Source organism: Aegilops tauschii, chromosome 5, assembly GCF_002575655.3.
Source record: "Aegilops tauschii subsp. strangulata cultivar AL8/78 chromosome 5, Aet v6.0, whole genome shotgun sequence".
Lineage (NCBI taxonomy): Eukaryota > Viridiplantae > Streptophyta > Magnoliopsida > Poales > Poaceae > Aegilops > Aegilops tauschii.
The window spans coordinates 4,694,130-4,700,384 of record NC_053039.3 but is presented as its reverse complement, the minus strand read 5'-3'; the positions used below and the strand labels follow the sequence as shown (position 1 = coordinate 4,700,384).

At 42.8% G+C, this 6,255-nt stretch overlaps 1 pseudogene; it reads left to right on the top strand.

Moving 5' to 3' along the window:
• The first annotated feature begins 525 nt into the window (after window positions 1–525).
• LOC141022243 (uncharacterized) overlaps window positions 526–6,255 on the top strand; it is a 28,530-nt pseudogene continuing 22,800 nt past the window's right edge.

Here is a 6,255-nt window from a genome sequence, read left to right as displayed (position 1 = left end):
CATGGTTTTGATATCCGTCCCCGTCGGCCCTCGTCCGTGTTATGATTCGGATGTGGTATGTTCTCTTTTAAAACTATTTGTTGCATTTCGTGTTTATGACAAATTATGCCCATCAAGTTGACATAGATATTTTTATCTAGGAGGTATGAGAACCGGAAATTCCAACCGACCCTATTGTCGAGAGGTTAAATTTAGTTGAAAGAGAAAACGAGTATTTGAAAGAAAATTGAAAAGAATTGAGGGGGAGAAGATGGAATTGGAGTTGCATGTTGCCGATGATCACAAGGTCAAGATGGAGAAAATGCGCTTGAAGATTAGAAAGATTAGAAAATATGCCATTGATAGTGAGGCTTAGTATCATTATGTTGTTGGATCAATTGTTACCTTAGTTGCGATCTTGATCGCATTTGTTGTTGCATTTAAATGCTTTAGCTAGAGAGTTATTTGTTTGTTGCATTTAAGTGTTGTATGAACTTTATGTATGAACTTGTATTAATTTGGTCTTTTCGGTGTTGTGTAATGAAGATGAGCCGACAATGGATGTATGATGACCGATGCTCTCCCGAGTTCATTAATGGCGTGCATACTTTTCGGCTTGCGGCTGAGGCAAACAAGCGGGCGGATGGTTTTATGGTGCTGGCTGTAAGAATGATCACAATTACTCTAACTCAAGAACCATTCACATCCACCTGTTTGAGTCCGGTTTCATGCACCACTATAATGTTTGGATCAAGCACGGAGAAAGAGGGGTTATGATGGAAGACAATGAAGAAGAAGAGGACGACGACAGCTATCCTGGCCATGGGTTCCCTGAATACGATGATACAACAATGGGGGAAGAAGCTGAGCCGGCAATGGGGGAAGAAGCTGAGCCGGCAATGCGGGAAGAAGCTGAAGAAGAGGCATCAGATGAGCCCGCTGATGATCTAGGTCAGGCCATTGCCGATGCAAAGAGAAACTGCGCAAGTGAAAAGGAGAAGAAGAAGTTGCAGCGCATGTTAGAGGATCACAAAAAATTGTTGTACCCGAATTGCGAAGCTGACAAGAAAAAGTTGGGCACCACACTGGAATTGCTGCAATGGAAGGCAGAGAATGGTGTATCTGACAAGGGATTAGGAAAGTTGCTGGTAATGATAAAGAATATGCTTCCAAAGGACAACAAATTGCCCGAGAGTACGTACGAAGCAAAGAAGGCTGTCTGCCCTCTAGGGTTAGAGGTGCAGAAGATACATGCATGCCCTAATGACTGCATCCTCTACCGCGGTGAGTGCGAGGATTTGAACGCGTGCTAAGTATGCGGTGCATTGCGCTATAAGATCAGCCGCGATGACCCTGGTGATGTCGAGGGCGAGCGCCCAAGGAAAAAGATTCCTGCTAAGGTGATGTGTTATGCTCCTATAATACCACGGTTGAAACGTTTCTTCCAAAACAAAGAGCATGCCAAGGCGATGTGATGGCACAGAGAAGACCGTCAGAAAGACGGAAAGTTGAGAGTACCCGCTGACGGGTCGCAGTGGAGAAAAATCGAGAGAAAGTACATGGAGGAGTTTGCAGGTGACGCAAGGAACGTATGGTTTGGTCTAAGCGCAGATGGCATTAATCCTTTTGGGGAGCAGAGCAGCAACCATAGCACATGGCCTGTGACTCTATGTATGTATAACCTTCCTCCTTGGTTGTGCATGAAGCGGAAGTTCATTATGATGCCAGTGCTCATCCAAGGCCCTAAGCAACCCGGCAACGACATTGATGTGTACCTAAGGCCATTAGTTGAAGAACTCTTACAGCTGTGGAATGGAACAGGTGTACGTGCGTGGGATGAGCACAAGCATGCCAAGGCGATGTGATGGCACAGAGAAGACCGTCAGAAACACGGAAAGTTGAGAGTACCCGCTGACGGGTCGCAGTGGAGAAAAATTGAGAGAAAGTACATGGAGGAGTTTGCAGGTGACGCAAGGAACGTATGGTTTGGTCTAAGCGCAGATGGCATTAATCCTTTTGGGGAGCAGAGCAGCAACCATGGCACATGGCCTGTGACTCTATGTATGTATAACCTTCCTCCTTGGTTGTGCATGAAGCGGAAGTTCATTATGATGCCAGTGCTCATCCAAGGCCCTTAGCAACCCGGCAACGACATTGATGTGTACCTAAGGCCATTAGTTGAAGAACTCTTACAGCTGTGGAATGGAACAGGTGTACGTGCGTGGGATGAGCACAGACAGGAAGAATTTGACCTAAAGGCGTTGTTGTTCGTGACCATTGATAACCCACAAGTATAGGGGATCGCAACAGTTTTCGAGGGTAGAGTATTCAACCCAAATTTATTGATTCGACACAAGGGGAGCCAAAGAATATTCTCAAGTATTAGCAGTTGAGTTGTCAATTCAACCACATCTGGATAACTTAATATCTGCAGCAAAGTATTTAGTAGCAAAGTAGTATGATAGTAACAGTAAGAGTGGCAAAAGTAACGATAGCAGTATTGTAATGATTGTAACAGTGGCAACGGTAAAGTAACCAAGCAAGGATCAATATGTGAAAAGCTCGTAGGCATTGGATCGGTGATGGATAATTATGTCGGATGCGGTTCATCATGTAACAGTTATAACATAGGGTGACACAGAAGTAGCTCCAATTCATCAATGTAATGTAGGCATGTATTCCGAATATAGTCATACGTGCTTATGGAAAAGAACTTGCATGACATTTTGTCCTACCCTCCCGTGGCAGCGGGGTCCTAGTGGAAACTAAGGGATATTAAGGCCTCCTTTTAATAGAGTACCGGACCAAAGCATTAACACTTAGTGAATACATGAACTCCTCAAACTACGGTCATCACCGGGAGTGGTCCCGATTATTGTCACTTCGGGGTTGCCGGATCATAACACATAGTAGGTGACTATTGACTTGCAAGATAGGATCAAGAACTCACATGTATTCATGAAAACATAATAGGTCCAGATCTGAAATCATGGCACTCGGGCCCTAGTGACAAGCATTAAGCATAGCAAAGTCATAGCAACACCAATCTCAGAACATAGTGGATACTAGGGATCAAACCCTAACAAAACTAACTCGATTACATGATAAATCTCATCCAACCCATCACCGTCCAGCAAGCCTACGATGGAATTACTCACGCACGGCGGTGAGCATCATGAAATTGGTGATGGAGGAAGGTTGATGATGACGACGGCGATGGATTCCCCTCTCCGGAGCCCCGAACGGACGCCAGATCAGCCCTCCCGAGAGAGTTTAGGGCTTGGCGGCGGCTCCATATCGTAAAACGCGATGAATCCTTCTCTCTGATTTTTTTCTCCCCGAACGTGAATATATGGAGTTGGAGTTGAGGTCGGTGGAGCACCATGGGGCCCACGAGGTAGGGAGGCGCGCCCCAGGGGGTGGGCGCGCCCCCACCCTCGTGGACAGGGTGTGGCCCCCCTGGCCTTGATTTTTTCGCCAGTATTTTTTTATTAATTTCAAAAATATTCTCCGTGAAGTTTCAGGTCATTCCGAGAACTTTTATTTCCGCACAAAAATAACACCATGGCAATTCTGCTGAAAAGAGCGTCAGTCCGGGTTAGTTCCATTCAAATCATGCAAGTTAGAGTCCAAAACAAGGGCAAAAGTGTTTGGAAAAGTAGATACGATGGAGACGTATCAACTCCCCCAAGCTTAAACCTTTGCTTGTCTTCAAGCAATTCAGTTGACAAACTGAAAGTGATAAAGAAAAACTTTTACAAACTCTGTTTGCTCTTGTTGTTGTAAATATGTAAAGGCAGCATTCAAGTTTTCAGCAAAGATTATGACTAACCATATTCACAATAACAATTAGTTCTCATGTTTACTCATATCAATGGCATAATCAACTAGCGAGCAATAATAATAAATCTCGGATGACAACACTTTCTCAAAACAATCATAATATGATATAACAAGATGGTATCTCGCTAGCCCTTTCTGAGACCGCAAAACATAAATGCAGAGCACCTTTAAAGATCAAGGACTGACTAGACATTGTAATTCATGGTAAAAGAGATCCAGTCATAGTCATACCCAATATAAATTAATAGTAATGGATGCAAATGACATCGGTGCTCTCCAACTGGTGGTTTTTAATAAGAGGGTGATGACTCAACATAAAAGTAAATAGATAGGCCCTTCACAGAGGGAAGCAGGGATTTGTAGAGGTGCCAGAGCTCGGTTTTGAAATAGAGATAAATAATATTTTGAGTGGTATACTTTCATTGTCAACATAACAAACGAGAGATCTCGATATCTTCCATGCTACACACATTATAGGCGGTTCCCAAGCAGAATGGTAAAGTTTATACTCCCCCTCCACCAACAAGCATCAATCCATGGCTTGCTCGAAACAACGAGTGCCTCCAACTAATAACAGTCCCGGGGGAGTTTTGTTTGCAATTATTTCGATTTGATTTGCTTAAAGCATGGGACTGGGCATCCCGGTGACCAGCCATTTTCTCGTGAGTGAGGAGTGGAGTCCACTCCTCTTGAGAATAACCCGCCTAACATGGAAGATACAGACAGCCCTAGTTGATACATGAGCTATTCGAGCATACAAAACAGAATTTCATTTGAAGGATTATAGTTTGGCACATACAAATTTACTTGGAACGGCAGGTAGATACCACATATAGGAAGGTATGGTGGACTCATATGGAATGACTTTGGGGTTTAAGGGATTGGATGCACAAGCAGTATTTCCGCTTAGTACAAGTGAAGGCTAGCAAAAGACTGGGAAGCGACCAGCTAGAGAGCGACAACAGTCATGAACATGCATTAAAATTAATCAACATTGAATACAAGCATGAGTAGGATATAATCCACCATGAACATAAATATCGTGGATGTTATGTTGATTTTTTTCAACTACATGTGTGAACATGTGCCAAGTCAAGCCACTCGAATTGTTCAAAGGAGGATACCACCCCATCATACCACATCACAACCATTTTAATAGCATGTTGGCATGCAAGGTAAACCATTATAAACTCCTAGCTAATTAAGCATGGCATAAGCAACTATAATCTCTAATTGTCATTGCAAACATGTTCATTCATAATAGGCTGAATCAGGAACGATGAACTAATATATTTACAAAAACAAGAGAGGTCGAGTTCATACCAGCTTCTCTCATCTCAATCAGTCCATCATATATCATCATTATTGCCTTTCACTTGCACGACCGAACGGTGTGTATAATAATAATAGTGCACGTGCATTGGACTAAGCTGGAATCTGCAAGCATTCAATAAACAGGAGAAGACAAGGCAATATAGGCTCTTGGTTAAATCAACAATAATGCATATAAGAGCCACTTCAAAATTTTTATTATGGTCTTCTCCTATCGACCCCAAAGAAAAGAAAGAAAATAAAACTATTTACACGGGAAAGCTCCCAACAAGCAAAAGAAGAACAAGAAATGTTTTTGGGTTTTCTTTTAATTACTACTACAAGCATGAAAAGTAAACTAGCTAAAGGCTACTATTAATTTTTTTTGGTTTTTCTTAAGGTTTTTCAAACACACAAGAAGAAGGCATAAAAAGGAAAATAAACTAGCATGGATATTACAGTGAAAAAGTATGAGCACCGACAACTAGCATGAGTGTGTGAACGTGAATGTAATGTCGGTGAGAAATACGTACTCCCCCAAGCTTAGGCTTTTGGCCTAAGTTGGTTTATGCCCATGGATCAAAGTTGTAGTTGGGGTCGTACTGAGGTGCATCTTCAGGGTGCCACTGGTTGGCAATTTCCTTCAGATCCCACTGATAAACAGACTGACGGTGTGGGTCGAGGGATGGCTCCGGTTCAGGTTCCGGAGCTGGTAGCTGGTTCTGGTAGGCGTGAATGGCCTTTGGCAGAACAAGGTACTTGCCTGCAGATAAGTCAAACAAGGAAGGAGCAGGCAAAGTAATAGTCTTAAAATAATTCTTATCAAATATCAGTCTATAGTTAAGCTCCTTTTTCTTGTTCTTAACAATAAAATCATGTGCTACCATACTCTTATAGTCTAGAAAAACAGGAGGCAACAACTTTTCTTATTTTTCATAATGCCTAATAGGTATGTTAAAATGTGCAGCGAGGCGCGAGGCGAAGATACCTCCCAAGATGGGGCCCTTCGTACGGTTAAGATTTAACCTCTTTGCAACAATAGCACCCATACTAAATGTGTCGTCACGGAACAAGGCATGGCACAAAATAACAATATCAGGGGCACTAAGGTTGCCACAATTT